The following is a 16,159-nucleotide window of genomic DNA, read 5'->3' as shown; positions in this document are numbered from 1 at the left end:
CAGAGTTTTAAATGTCATTAAGGTATATATAGTGATAAGAAAATGATAATGGCCAGTATTAATCAAACATGTGCTGTTTGTTACACATTTATCTCATTTCATCCTACAGAAACGCTATATAGTTTAGTGCTTTTAGACCTTTTTTTTTTTTTTTTAAGATTTATTTATTTGAGAGAGAGAGAGAGAGAAAGCACGCGCAGGGAGGCACAGAGGGAGAGGGAGGGACAGAATCCTAAGCAGACTCTCCACTGAGTGTGGAGCTGGAGGCGGGGCTCGATCGCAGGACCCTGAGATCATGACCTGAGCCAAAATCAAGAGTTGGACGCTTAACTAACTGAGCCACCCAAGCTCCCCTAGTTTAGGTGCTTTTGGCTGTGTCCAAAATCATTTAAAAATTTGCTTATAAAAGGGTAAGTTTGGGAAATTATTGACTCACACCATCAAAAAGTCCAGGGGCAGATCTTCCAAGTTCTACCATGACTAATTCTGGAGCCTCTAAATATGTTATCAGAACTTTCTCCTTTATCACTCTCTGAGCTCTGCATTCTTCTGTTTTGGCTTCCTTCTTTGGCAGCCTCTCCCCCCCCATAGTGGCAACTTTAGGCTCCCAGCATCCTGTTGCTAGAGACCCAGAGAGAAGAAGAACACAGACTGTCCAGAACTGTGTCAGGTGTCCATCCCTGAATCAGTAATGTAGGCAGGGGAAAAGGGACACTGATCGACTACCGTGTGACTGGCAGTCTCATCTTTTAGGGAACTGACAGTTCCGAAAACAATTCAGGCTTAGATTAAGTAATTTGCCCCAAATCAGTCCGCTCTTAAGTGGAGGACCTGGATATAAACCCCGGGGATTTCTGACTCCAAAGTGCATGGTATTTGCAATACAACAGCAAAAAAGTGATTATAGCCCATTAAAAAGGGGTATCCAGGGCGGCAGCTGAGGATGCGTACCTGAATCAGAGACAAGGAACCCTTAAGAGGCTCCATCTTGCCCACTGGCCCAAGTCTAAGTTCAAAGCACTGGACCATCTGGCGAATCTCTTTACCTCTCTTATTACTTTCCAATATTCTCTGGTTACTTTCTGCACGAACACTTTGTCATCTTAATTTCTTCAACTAAAAAATGACATTCTTCCTCTTCTCCTACTTTCATCATTACATATACCATCCTCTCTCCCAAGACTATTTTATTTTACTTCTCTCCCCAAAATGCTTTTCAGCTCTTCGAGTTAGGCTAAGGTTCCACTTTTTCTCAGAAACCTTTCTTTACTCTGATGCCTCGTGCAGCACATTCCTTGCATTTTTGATATACCAAGAGCCCAGTTCTAGGAGCCAGGCAATGTCAGTTTCCGTCCTAACAGTTTCAACTTCAATTTTGGCTATTGTTCATTGGTTCTCTATTATGAGTGGGGTTTTTTATTCCATGTTTATCTCCACTATTGGCTTAGTTGTGTGTATGTTTTTAATGGTTACTCCGGGGTTTCTAATATAAATCTTTAACTTGCTATCATCTACCGTCAAATAATACCATCTCACTTCATGCACAGGGTGAGATTCTTACAGCAGCATGCTTCCTAAGGGGGGAAAAAAACATATTTATCCACATATATACAACTCGCGTCTCTTCATCTGTTTGGGTGGATCACATTTCCTTCTACCTGAAAAACTTCCTTTAACATTTTTTGTAGCGCTGATCTGGGGCATGAGTCTCAGCTTTTCTCTGGCTGAAAAAGTCTTTATTCTGCCTTATTTTTGATAGATATTTTTGCTAGGTATAGACTTTTACAGAGACGACTTGTTTTCTGCCAGCACTTTAAAGATGCCATTCTATTGTCTCCAGGTTGTGCTGTATGACTAGTCACTAGTAATTTTCAACTTTGTTTCCCTGTATGTAATGATCTATTTTTATATCTAGCTGCTTTTATCAAGAAGATCCTTTTTTCTTTTTTAAAATATTTTATATTTTTTTTTTAAGATTTTATTTATTTATTTGACAGAGAGAGCAAGAGAGCACAAGCAGGGGGAGTGGCAGTGGGAGAGGGAGAAGCAGGTTCCCCGCTGAGCAGGGAGCCCGACATGGGGCTCGATCCCAAGACCTTGGGACCATGACTTGAGCCGAAGGCAGACACTTAACTGACTGAGCCACCCAGGCGCCCCTCCTTTTTCCTTTTTTAAAAAAAAATTTATTATTTAAGGATAATTGATATACAATGTTATATTAGTTTCAGGTGCACAACATAGTGATTCAACACTTCTATATATTATGCAATGCTCACCACTTAACTGGTAGTTACTACCATCTGTCATCATTGAACATATTTAATATGATGTGCCTTGGTATGGTTTCCTATCCTACTTGGAATTTTATTCTGCTCGGGATTCATTGAACTTCCTGAATCTGTGAGCTTATAGATTTCATCAAAATCATATAATTTTCCACCATAATTTCTTCAAATATTCTTCCATCCCCCACTTTATTTTGGGATTCTAGTGACATGTATTTTAGAGTTCTTGACATAGTCTCATAGTCTATTGATGATCTGTTCATTTTTTTTTAAGGTTTATTGATTTATTTTGGAGAAAGAGAGCAGGAGCAGGAGAGGCAGAGGGAGAGAGAGTCTCAAGCGGACTCCTCACTGAGGGTGGAGCCCAAGGTGGGGCTCAATCTCATAACGCTGAGATCAGGACCTGAGCCAAAACCAAGAGTCTGATGTTTAACCAACTGTGCCATTCAGGTGCCCCAGATCTGTTCATCTTTTGTTCAGACTTTTCTCTCTTTGCTTCAGTCTTGACGGCTGTGACTTCCATTCACTGATCTTTTCTGCAGTGTTTAATCTGCTGCTAATTTCATACAAGTATTTTTCATCTCAGATATTATATTTTTAATTTCTAGTTCTATTTTTGTCTTTTAAAAATTTTCCATTTCTCGGGGCGCCCGGGTGACTCAGTCGGTTAAGCATCTGACTTCTGCTCAGGTCATGATCCCGGGGTCCTGGGATGGAGCCCATTTCTCTCTTTGTGTCCACGCTCTCCTCTCTTTTCTTGAACGAGGGGCACATGTTTATACCAGCTGCTTTATGGGCCTTGTCTTCATCATCTTTGTGTTTTCTAGTCTATTTGTATGAGTGGTTTTCTTCATGGTTATGGGCCATATTTTCCTGCTTCTTTGTAACTTTTGACTGGATGGCAGACATTGTGAGTTTTATGCTGTTGAGTGCTGGATATGTTGTAGTCCTTTAAATGTAGTTGGACTTCATCCTGGCATACAATGACATTACTTGGAATCGGTTGGATCTTTTCAAAGCTTGCTTTTAAGCTTTACTAGGGCAGGTCCAGAGAACTCTTTGGTCTCGGGATAATTTAACCCCACTATTGAGACAATGCCCTTGAGGCATTTCCATTCCAGTCAACAGGAACACAAATCATTCCTAGCCCGGTGTGAGCTCAAGGAATTGTTTGGTCTGCTGCTTTCCAGTTGTTCCCTCCCTATTCTTGAGTAATTTCTAATTTTGCACATTCGTATCAGTTCTCAGCTCAAGACTAGAGAGGGCCTCTCTGCAGATCTCCAGAGCTCTTTCGGTGAAGTTCCTCCCACGTCTGTGTTCTGCCTGGTAGCTCCCCCTGACTTGGGTGCTCTGAATTCTGCTTTCTCTCTGCTCAACTCAGTGCACCCACCAAGCTCTGTTTGGGTGCCCCCCCACCCCTGCACTGCAGCCTCCAAATCTGTTGGGACAATCACAAGCTAACTTCATGTGTTTCCCTTTCCTCAGGGGTCGCTGTCATGCGCTGCCAGTTGTCCAATGTCCTGAGAACCATTGTTTCATATATTATGCCTACTTTTTTTAGTTATTGCAATCAGGAAAATAAATCCAACTCTTCCTGCTCCATCGCAGCCAGAAGTAGAATTCCTCTCTTCATTTTCTTTTGATTAAAATGTGTCTTCTTTCCTTCTATCTACCAATTCTCTTAGTGTCTGTCCTGTTTATTTGTTCCTTATTCCTTTTAATTTGGATTTCATTTATAATTTTTTTCTTCATCCTTTTTCTCATTTCTTTCCCTTATTTACAAGTATTTCTTTTCTCCAAGAATCTCATTTCAGAGTTTTTCTAATTTTAATGTATTTTTTTCTTCCATATTTGTGATCCTTTGCTTGACTTTTTCTTCTTTTTTTAGCTAATTTGAAATTTTAGGTTATAGTTTTCACCAGTTTGTATCTGTTGTCTTTCTAGCATACTCTCATCATCTGCAGAGACATTATTCTGCTCCTAATTCTTCTTGATATTATTAGTAATTTTGAATGGATTTGGTCATGATCCTTTTCTGTTGCCCATGTTTAAGTGAAACGAGTTTTATTGTGGTTTTAGGAGTAAGAGAAAGGCCAGGATAGCTTTAAGAGCTGCGTGGCTCTATAGTTCCCCCTTCTGTTGTTTTCAGAAACCACCCTACGTTAGAGATCTTTAATGCTCCCTCCTTCATTTTTACTGGGATTCTGCTTTTTCCTTTGCTGCTATTAATCCTATCCTCCATATCATGGAGGATATCACTGTAAGGCTTGTTCTGAAAGGGAACTTTGATTTTTTCCATTTGGGAGTTCATTTACTTAGCTTCTTGGTCTGTTTTTTGATGGGGGCTAGTAGGGGCAGATGGTCAAGGGAGAGTCAAACCTATGGTCCCACCTCCACGATCTTCCAAATCTCCCAGTATCCAGTCATTTCTAAAGTCTTGTAGTTCTGACTGTCATGTCTCTATTTCATCACCCATTTACTTCAACAAATGTTTATTAGATACCCACTATGCACAATGCTGTGCTAAAAATCACAAATATGAATAAACAAACTCTAGCCTTCAGGAAGTTTCCAAGTTAGTCGGGAAGGCAAATATATGCACAATTAAGTACAGCCAGGCTGCAGTCACTGCTGTGAAGATGCTAGGGAATAGGAGCAGTGTCCACAATAGCCAAGATAGGGAAAGAGCCCGGATGTCCATCGACAGATGAATGGATAAAGAAGATGTGATATATATATATATATATATACACACATATATATATACACACACACACATACACACACATAATGGAATACTACTCAACCATCAAAAAGGATGAAATCTTGCCATTTGCAATGATGTGGTTGGGACTAGAGGGTATTATGCTAAGCGAAATAAGTCAGAGAAAGACAAATACCATATGATCTCACTCATATGTGGAATTTAGGAAACCAAACAGATAAACGTAGGGGAAGGGAATGAAAAATAAAATAAGATGAAAACAGAGAAGGAGGCAAACCATAAGAGATGTTTAACTCTAGGAAACAAACTGAGGGTTGCTGGAGGGAGGTAGGTAGGGGATGGGGTAACTGGGTGATGGACATTAAGGAGGGCACTTGTTGTGATGAGCACTGGGTGTTATATGCAACTGATGAATCACTAAATTCTACCTTTGAAACTAAAAAAAAAAAAAAAAAATAGGTGCTATGGAAACACAGAGATGACATCAACAAATTCTTATTGGTTTGAAACCAGGGCAATTTTCATAAAGAAGCAACATTTACATCCCCCCAAACTCGAAAGTCTAATGTGATCCACCTAATAATAGGAATCAGGGTTCTTGTAGGAGGGTGGACTGATTTAAACAGCAGCTTTTGAAATAGCCAAGCTATGTTATTAAAGAACCCGAGGCGAGATAATTAGTGCTATCTCCTCTACAGAGCTGCAAGCTTCTCCTTGCCGTCAGCCTGGCCTCCTCTTCCTTTTATCTGTTTTCCTCTTCCCTGGCAATGTTGACAGTTCTCTAGGAGGAAGACAGGATGGTTGCTGCTTGGTGGAGATCTTATCTTGTTCTCTTCATGGGAGACTCAGCAGATTACAGCTTTGCCTTCTTCTGCTGGAAGAGGAGCCCCGGACTGAGCAGTCCTGCTCTCCTGACCTGTGACGTGCACCCCCAGCCCTGCACCACCCCATCACCTGGGGAGACGTGCTGGCTGGCGAAGGAGCCAGGCTGGCATTTCACACAATCAAGTCCCTTTGTTTGGATCTGCTCATAAAGCCAATGGGTGGATGTGTGTACTGGCACAGAAGGAGGGCAGGCTGCCATCTACCCAGCTTTCACCCAGAGCAGTCTTTGTGGGCCGATCTTCATTATACAGTACCAATGTGTGTGTCTCCCTTCTATTCCTAAGAATGGTGTTTTTTTTTTTTTTAAGTGTTGAGTCCTGTATTCAATTATGCAAGGTTTCAACTAGAAATTTCTTTAAAAATGTAGAAAATGTGGTTATTTTTTGCAGTATTTTCCTGGTCTGTGATGCCATGGCTTCCTACAGAACCAGAAGCTCAGAAGTAACCTGCGAGGCTAGGCAGGAGGTGGGAGAAAGGAGGATGTGCGCCAAAGAAGGCCTTCTCTCTGTGAGCCCCAGTAATGACCTTCCAGAAAGGGGAGCCTGCTAAGGATAAACACACCCTGAAGCTGTTGACTAAAAGAGGAAGAGGAAGAGAATTCCAAGTCCAGGAGGGAGGGGACTAGCAGCCTTCCCAGCTGCTCCTCACCCTGGCCCTTCTGAGGACCCCACTGTCCCTATGCCAGCTTCCCTGCCCAGGCCTTCAGGCAAGTCACTGCCAGATCACCGCTGCTCCTGCAATCTACGGGTTCACTGACACCCCCCAATTCTTTGCCAGGTGGGGAGTCCCTTTGCATGATAGTTCCATAAGATGAGCTTAGAAACTTCATTGAAGAAATTAGAAACTAGAAACTCTAAAGCTTGGAAGCAAAGGACTTCCAAGCTACAAGATCCTTTTTTCTAGAGAGAGAGAGAGAGCACAGGGAGGGGCAGAGAGAGGGAGAGAGAGAATCTCCAACAGACTCCATGCTGAGTGCAGAGCCTGATGTGGGGCTCCATCCCAGGACCCTGAGAACATGAACTGAGCTGAAATTAAGAGTCAGATGGTTAACTGACTGAGCCACCCAGGCGCCTCCGAGCCACAAGATTCTTGTCCTAACTCAACTGTCTTGCAGCTTGGCTCAGCCAGCACAACCCACGGGCTCCCCTCCCATGTCTTCCTTCAACTCTGCCTGAGTTAGGCACCGAGCAGAGAGACTCAGTCATTTGGGCCAGAGTGGACCTGGGACAGAGCTCTCTGTCCCCCTAGGTACTGGCTTCCTTCTTTCTCTCTCACTTCTGGGTATGGCCTGAGGTGGGACCTCTGGCCTTGGGACCGCCCAGAGTTTCCCCTTTGTTCCCTCAGGGATCCCTGAGCCACTGCTGATGAAGACACTTCATCAGTCAGCATTCCTCTTTGGAGCTTTAAACCTTCTTGAACAAATCCTTCAGCTCTGTGACCTTGGCCTGGTATTCTTCCCCCCACCTTCACTCCATTTCTCCTGGTGCTATCCGGCCTTCCACTCACAGCCTATTGATTGTTCATGATAATTACATCCTTCAGGAAGATCCCTCAGTTCATCCCCAGTGGCATGGGCTGGAGTTTGGAACTGATTATGCTATAGTTATGGGGAATTAGATGGAGGACCTTGGTTCCTGGGAACACATCTACCCCGCAGGGGCATGGATAACCAGATTCTTTTCATGTCCTGGTTTTAACTCATTTTTAAACCATTCACTAAGTCCCTAGTTCCTTCTGAGTGGTTTCCCTAGCTTTTAGCTCCTAGGTCCAACAATAAATGAAAAAGCTCTTATGCTAAAGGTTCTGCCCACTAGAGCGCCAAGCGACTCTAGTGATAATCAGGCATCATTCTGATTACAAACTGTGGGACTTGGCAAGATGCAGAGTGCCCTTCTAAGCAAGCCTCCTGCCCGTCTGTCCTTAGGAGGCATGGCTGGTGCTCAGGCCGGAGAGCAGGAGGATGGTGACACCACGCGCACGCATGCGCATGCACACACACATGCACACAGGGTAGTTGAGCGAGGAGAAGTCATGGACACATGAGACTCATTCTGGGAGCTCCCAAAGTGTGAGGTTGAGCTCTCTTGCTCAGGCCTATGGTGCTGGCAGGACGGCTAAGTATCGCAGTCTTCATACTGCCAGGAAGCTCCGTTGCCACCGTCAAGATCAGAAGTGGCATTATAAATAGTACAAGAAAGCCCATTTGGGCACAGCTGTGAAGGCCAACCCTTTTGGAGGTGCTTCCCATGCAAAGGGAATTGTGCTGGAAAAAGTAGGGGTTGAAGCCAAACAGCCAAATTCTGCCATCAGGAAATATGTCAGGGTCCAGCTGATCAATAGTGCAAAAAAAAACCCCAAAAAACAAACAAACAAAAAAACCACAGCCTTTGTACCCAGTGATTGTTGTTCAAATTTTATTGAGCAAAATGAACCAGTTCTGGTTGCTGGATTTGGTTGGAAAAGTCATGCTGTCAGTGACACTCCTGGAAACATTAAGGATGTCAAAATAGCCAATGTCTCTCTTTCGGCCTCATAAAAGGCAAGAAGGAAAGACCGAGATCATAAGTTTGATGGTGCACACATGACAGTAATAAATTTTCATACGCCAAAAGAAAAAACAAAAAACAAAAACAAACCAAGTGTGAGGTTGAACCATGTGGAATTGCTGGGGCTTGGGGAGAAACCTGTAGATTCCTGTTAGGTCCCACTTTTAGCCTCAAGCAGAGAATGGGGGAAAATGGGGATTCCTAGCTCTTCTCACTTGCCAGGTTCTCCTGATGAGTCCTCCCGTACGACAGAGCTTCTGCATCCAGACTGGCACCTCCAACGTGAAACTGCCTACTCTTCGCCTCCTCACCTCTTGGGGGAACTCATTAAAATGCAGATTCTGACTCAGTCGGTGGGGTGGGGCTGGCGATTCTACATTTCCAACCAGCATGCTGGGGATGCTGCTGCCGCCAGACCATCCTGGGAGGAGCAGGCTCTAGAATGTCGTCCGTAGGGTTGTATCGCATCCTAGCTCTGAAGATGGCAGAATGAATCTTTCCTGTGCAACATTAGCATACCAAAAACAAAATAAAGCCAAGCTGCCGCCGATTGTGCGTGTAACATCCGTGTCACATTTCCCCACCCCCACCCCACCGGTCTGGAGATTTCCATAACCTACTTTTTTTTGCTGCAAACCCACTAAGTCTATAAAAAAGGAATTTTTTCTTTCCTTTCTTCACTGATCTTTCATTCGACAGATATTTCCTGAGCACCTACTATGTCAGAGGCACCGCGTAACGAAGAAAAATTCCAACCCATGCTTCATACTGTGGCAAGAGTAATTGTTGGAAATGAAACCTGACCCTGTGATTTCTCTTCTTACAATTCTGTTTCTGCAAATATAAAGTGCAAGTGCCCTAATATGGCCCTTCTGATACCTGCTGAAAGTCGACTTATCCTCTCACCGACCACTCACCCTACCTCAGGCCCTGCCCAGTATTAGAACCCTGTCCCCACAATCTCCTGCTGAGCGGCTCTGAGCTTTGGCACCTGCTCCCTCCCTTCCTATGGACAATCTATAGAATCTAATCTAATATAGACATTCACGGCTCACTTACCCGCTTCCAGATGTGACTCCCCACCACTCCTTTCAGGAATTCTTTTCTGAACACCCAGGTGGATTTCCCGCACCCCCTCAGTTCTGAACAATTTTACATTGAAATTCCGGTTCTCTCTCCGATAAACTTTAAGTTTCTTAAGTGTAGAGAAATGTCTCAACTCTTGCTGGCAGGTTTTCCCATTTGAGATGCCCATGGACTTTGACCTGCTTCCAAGTCATTAGTCTTGGCCTCACAGCAGCTGGTGAAGGGCTGGGTGACAGACTGCTGAGGAATGAAAAATGTTCCAGGGTGAACATGCGTCATCCGTGCTATGTGACATTTTACAGGCCAGCTGTCGGGACAGAATCAATAAAAACCCGGTCAACGCAGGGTGAGGAGAATACGAAGTAGGCAAGCGAAGGACAGGAGGGTAGGGTGCTGATATCTAATGCCAAGCACTTAGAGACAGAGTGGGTCAGGAATTTTAGATCTGCTCCTGCCCTGGAAATCTCTCACCCTTGGATATAATGCGATGAAAAAGGAATCCAAATGCTTTGCACCTTCTAACTCTAGTTCTATCTTGCTTCGCCTAATGTTTGGCATGGCTAATCTTTCCTAATTTGACAGTTTTGTAAACCATTTCACTTTACGTCTTTGGATTGCTAAAAATCCATTCTTCCTTTTTATGGGAAAAGGGTTTTGGAAAATATTTAGTTTTCTTGCTCCTCTCTTGAAATCGCAACCCCCATTCAAAAACCATGCACACTAACACACCCCAACAACAGCACAAAACAAAGACTTCTTTTTCCTTTATTAGAAACATTATGCATTTTTATTGTAGAAAGACATATACATATAAGTGAAAAGATCATTTCACTTGGTCTTACCATTTGTAGGTAACCAGTTTACACCTAGTGCATATCTTTCCAGATTTATTTCCATGTACACAAATATGTATAAATATTCTTATGAAAATATGATCATACTATGACTACTATTCATAATGGTATCTTGGTGTCAATTTAGATCCATATCTTACATGGTGTCCATACAGGTCTGTACTGTTAAGACTGCATAGCCTCGCCCTGTGTGGATCTACCAAAATTTAATTCCCTGTCACTGGAAATTGCTGTTTCACTAATATTTAGGCATTGTAAGCAATGCCTAAAACAACATTTTTGAACTTGTGTCTCTGGCATCATTATTTCCTTAGGATAAAGTCCAAGACATGGAATTCTTGAAAGTGGAAGAGATTAGCAGCATTTTAAAGGTTTTACAACGATGTCTTTAAGGTGTATCTGTTACGTCTTGCTTCCTACGAATTGCACTGTGTAGCCAATGCCCAGTCTATAGCTTTGAGCGCCGGGGAGGCCAGTCGGGTGGCCTGGTCAACACGCATGCCCAGTGTGTCTGCCTTGAGGTAGCTGAGCCGCTGAGACATGGCCTGGAATTCAAATACTCTCTTGGCACGACAGGGGCAGTCTGGAATATCCTTTTCTTGAGGGCTATTTTCACCAGGAATCCAGATGAGGACAATCCCTCTGCCAATTTCTGAGAATTTGTCCGGATTCAAAAGCTATTTTGGGTTTAAACTTCTGCAAAATGTTATCTTCCCTGGATTCCTGTTTCGCTATGGAATCCAATTCTTTTTCAGGTGCTTCTCCCACGCGTCCTGTAATCTCTGTGACATCATCCTTTTCTACAACTTCAGGTGTAATCCCATCTTCTGTTTCCATTCCAGTTTCAAATCCTGGGAAAAGGAAGTGGCAGTCTAGAACTCTACTGTCCGGATGATCTGTGCACAAGCCTGCTTGTGTCCCAGTCTCCGGTCTGGACTTGGATGCTGCCTACTGCAGTAATGTGCCTTGTGACATCTGGGGCAGGTTTGGGGGCCCAGATAGCCACAGGCCCTGCAGAGAGGAGCACCAGACCCCAGCTGGAGGCACCAGGATTTTCCTGTCTGTGGGGGAGGATTCTCAGAAGGGAGCTCAGATGAGTAAAACTTTTTCTTGGGTTGCCGCTTCCTACAAACTCACAGCCGGCGTAGCCCCGTGGCTCTGGGTAGCAGAACAGAAAGAGGCCCTGGTGGGAGGTATCACGGGGAGGCTGGGCAGGGACACGTGCACCTGCAGCACAAAGGGATGAAACAGCGGTGCCCAGCTTACAGGCCAGCGGCTGCCCCCCCAGCTCTGCCAGCCCCCCGGGCCATCCGCCCGCTTCATGCAGAACTGCTCCCAAACGAGCTGCCTCCTCTCCAAGCCCTGCTCCACCGACTGCTTAAATCCTTCAATATATTCGTAACAGCTGTTTTTAAATCCTTGTCTCATACTGACATTTAAAAAAATTTGTCATTCCTGGCTCTTTTTCTATTGCTTTGATTTTCCCCGATTATGGGTCACATTTTCCTACCTCTTCTTGTCTAGCATCTTCTAATTGAATTTAGGGCACTGCAAATGTTTCACTTTTAAAAAGCATGTGGATTTTGTTGTCTTTTTGTAAAGAGTGTTGGGCTTTGCTTTTGCAGGTAGTTCACTTGTAGATCGGCGTGCTCTTTCCCAGGCTTGTTTCCAAGCTCTGTTGGGTGGGTCTGGAGTAACCTTTCCTTCAGTGCTACTTAAGTTCTAGTCCTAAGGTGGGACCTTTCTGGGATTTCTACTGAATATCCTGGGTAGCTCACTGAAATATCTCCATGTGGCTGGGCAGAACTCGAATGTCTCCAGTCCCATGTGAGCGATAATTACCAAATAGTTGCTCTTTCCCTGGTGGTTGTTCTTTGCTTGGCCTTGTGGAATCTCACCTGTTCATCCCAAAGCCAGCCTTCAGCCAGAACCTTCAAAGGCGCCATGCCGGTTTATGGGGCAATTTCTTTGCGTGGCTTTGCAGCTTCGACCTCCCTCAGTGTGCCAAACATCCATCTCTGTTTTCTCAGCTCAGCAAGACTGCTGGGCTCCGCTTGGATTCCTTCTCTCTGTACCATGGTTTAGAAGGTTCTTCCAGCAGAAAGCACAAGTGATTGTAGGGTTCACCTCATTTGTTTCTCTTTTTTCCAGAAGGTACAGTCCTCCTGGGTCTGTGTTCCGAGGACTGAAAACGGTTGTTTCATAGATTTTGTCCAGTGCTCTCATTGTTTATGGCACAAGGGTTGGTCTGGAATCAATTTACTTCCCATACACTCCTTTTAATGAGGCTTTTTTGGGGGAAAGGGGGCGGGTTATTATGTGGTTAAAAAAAAAAGAGTACTCTGGTTCTGAGGGAGGTTTTCTTTGCTCTTAAAAAATAGTTGGGCAAAAATATGTAGTGCCTTTTCTGCCTCTGAAAGCATGTGATGTTACAGAGGCCTGCCACAGCCCACGGGAGGGAAGCTGATGTAAGGGAAAGGCCAACAGCGCATTGAGAATAACAGTCTAGAAAACACCTGGGTCTGGGGTAAAGTCAGTGACATGGAGTAACCAGTCCTGGACCTGTCCTAGCTCTAAACTAGCTGTTCTCAAACCTGTCAGCCTCAGGGCCCCGTGACACTCTTAATAATCATTGAAGATCCCAACAAGATTGTGTATGTGGCTTATTGCCGTCAATATTTACCATATTATTAATTGAAATTGAGAACATTTAAAAAGGTGTAATTATTATGAATTTAAATAGATCGTTAATCTATGATAGAATCAAAAACCCATTACATATTACCTTAACTAACATTTTTTATGAAAAACTAATGTTTTATAAAACAAAAAAAATAACTTAGGGATATGAGTGGCATTGTTCTACATTTCTGCAAATCCCTTTAATGTCTGGCTTTTCATAAGTGATTTTCACACTGGCTTTTCAACTGGATTTTCATAACTGCTTCTGCATTCAATCTGTTCTCATCCGTTGTTTCTGTTGAAAATCAAACAAACAAATCTGGCCTCACTCAGATATGTAGTGGAGAAAGGGAGGAGTATTTTTTTTAAGATTATTTATTTATTTATTTGAGAGAGAGAGCATGAGAGGAGGGAGGGTCAGAGGGAGAAGCAGACTCCCCATTGAGCAGGGAGCCCGACGCGGGACACGATCCTGGGACTCCAGGATCATGACCTGAGCCGAAGGCAGTCAGGGAGCCACCCAGGCGCCTGGGGGGGAGTATTTTTTATTCATGTTCAGATAATCGTGGGTACTCTTCTTTGGTAAACACCAAAAACATAACGAGTTGTAATTCCTTAAATGTTAGTTATAATGTGGACTCTGAAACGATCTCCAAAAATACTTACACTTTATTACAGGGCTCAGTACATTTTTTTCTGTAAAGGGTCAGATAGTAAATATTTTCCCCTCTGCAGGCCTTGAAGTTTCTGTTACAACTGCTGAAGTCAGCCCGTGAAGCTCAACAACAGCCACAATGATACATAAACACATGAGTGTGGTTGTATTTCAGTAAAACTTTTACAGAACCTTCTTTGAAATAAGCTTTTTGTAAATAACTGCTGACTTCTGCTTTAGGACAATTAAAACCTGTTGGTCTATCCTGCACTTGGAATGGATGGTTTTGACCATGCAGAGGCCCTGAAAGGGTTTCAGGGACTTGCAGGGGTCACTAGACCACACTTTGAGAACTGCTGCTGTAATATTTTTGTTATATGGGATAACACATTTCTTCTTGCGAAAGTCATTTTCAGTTGGAGCTTCTGTTCCTTGCAGACAAAAGCATCCTAGCTGATAAAGTCCTAGGTAGTTTCTCAAGCCAGGAATCTGCATACCGGATTCTATTTTGGATTCTGGGAAATGGCAAATTAAACCCAACGGCGTTCCCTCCCACCGGTTTGACGTACCAGCAGTAGAGTCGAAATTGCAAGTTGCATGTCGGGGCTGAGAGGTCCTGAGGCTGGGAGCCTCGTGGGGCCCCAGAACATTGCAAGAGAGCTTAGGAAGGTTTCGTGTTTTCACTGGGAAGAACAGAGGTAGCCAAAGAGTCCTCATTATCTAGACAAGGGGTATGTGAGTCAGGTTCTCTGGAGAAACAGAATCAATAGGATATATTTAAAGACATTTATTATTTAAAAAAAAAATGGTTCACAGGGCGCCTGGGTGCTCAGTTGGTTAAGCGGCTGCCTTTGGCTCAGGTCATGATCCCAGGGTCCTGGGATCGGGCCCCACATTGGGCTCCCTGCTCAGCGGGGAGTCTGCTTCTCCCTCTGCCCCTCCACCTGCTCATGCTCTCTCTCTCTCAATAAAGAAATAAAATCTTTTTTAAAAATTGGCTCATAAGATTGTGGAGACTGAGAAGTCTTGCGGTCTGGCATCTGCAAGCTAGAGATTCAGGAGAGCCGGTGATGTAGTTCCAGTCTGAGTCTAAAGGCCTGGGAATCCAGAGAGCCGATGGTGTGAGTCCGCGTCTGAGAGCAGAAGGTCGACATCCGGCCCCAACAGTCTGCTAGAGAGCAAATCCTCCCATCCTCCATCTTTTTAGTCTATTCAGGCCTCCAATGGACGGGATAATGCCTGCCCACACTGGGAACAGCAATCTGTTCCACTCAGTCTACCGATTCAAGTGCTAATCTCATCCAGAACCACCCTCACAGAAATAATGTTTAGCCAAATATCTGGGCACCCCATGGTCCAGTCAAGATGACACATAAAATTAACCCTCACAATGGGACAAGGCAGGATATGTCAGCGAGAACTTTATAACGTGAGCCTCCAGGGGCGGGGGTCTGAGAATGCATGAGTCTGGAAGGCGGGCAGGGAAGAGGCCGTGCAGGACGCCCCTCTCTGGCGCGCCCCTGGCCCGCATCACCGCCACCTCCCATTGCTCCGAATCCACCTCAGTGGGGAGGATAAAAGCCCTGGGGTGACTGAGGGTCTCACAACCCGACAAATACTAACCTTCACTGACTAAGTTGAAGTTGTTTCTGCCAAACAGAACAGTGGCTCTTGAGTTAGAAATGAAGATCAATTTTAGGAAAACTTAAAAAATTTTTATGCCTGTGTTTATGTCCTAAAAGTTCATATTTTCTTCCCTCCTTTTTTTTAAGAATATTTTATTTATTTATTTGTCAGAGAGAAAGAGACAGAGAGAGAGCACAAGCAGGGGGAGCAGCAGGCAGAGGGAGAAGCAGGCTTCCCGCCGAGCAGGGAGCCCGATGCAGGACTTGATCCCAGGACCCTGGGATCATGATCTGAGCAGAAGGCAGACACTTAACCAACTGAGCCACCCAGGCATCCCTAAAATTTCATATTTTCTAACAATGGACATAATCAGATTCAAAAATTTGGCCAACCTGATGAAAAATACCTCACTCCCATTTTATTTATTTATTTTTAAAGATTTTATTTATTTGAGAGAGCAAGAGCGCATGAACACGAGTGGGGGAGGGGCAGAGGGAGAAGCAGATGCCCCACTGATTAAGGAGCCCGAATCAGGTCTCAATCCCAGGACCCTGAGATCATGACCTGAGCTGAAGGCAGCTGCTTAACCGACTGAGCCACCCAGGTGCCCCGATTTTTATTTCTATTTCTTAATTATCGGTGAAGATGAGCATCACTCAGATGTTGTTGGGGGCATCATATTTGAATCCACCACAGTGCCTTTAGCACAGTGCAGTTCACATTTGCGGGCTCAGATCTGCAGATGAACCTACGTGCCCCAAACTGGTGACCATGACTTTTACTTTTACATTGACGGAACTTATAGTTTGTCAAGC

At 44.1% G+C, this 16,159-nt stretch overlaps 2 pseudogenes; one reads left to right on the top strand and one right to left on the bottom strand.

The window, feature by feature from the left end:
- Positions 1-7,824: 7,824 nt before the first annotated feature.
- LOC116644882 lies at positions 7,825-8,460 on the top strand (annotated as a pseudogene).
- Positions 8,461-10,769: 2,309 nt separating this feature from the next.
- LOC116644881 lies at positions 10,770-12,327 on the bottom strand (annotated as a pseudogene).
- Between the last annotated feature and the right edge of the window lie 3,832 nt (positions 12,328-16,159).

Source organism: Phoca vitulina, unplaced genomic scaffold, assembly GCF_004348235.1.
Source record: "Phoca vitulina isolate PV1807 unplaced genomic scaffold, GSC_HSeal_1.0 scaffold31, whole genome shotgun sequence".
Taxonomy (NCBI): domain Eukaryota; kingdom Metazoa; phylum Chordata; class Mammalia; order Carnivora; family Phocidae; genus Phoca; species Phoca vitulina.
This window is presented reverse-complemented; position numbering and strand designations above follow the sequence as displayed.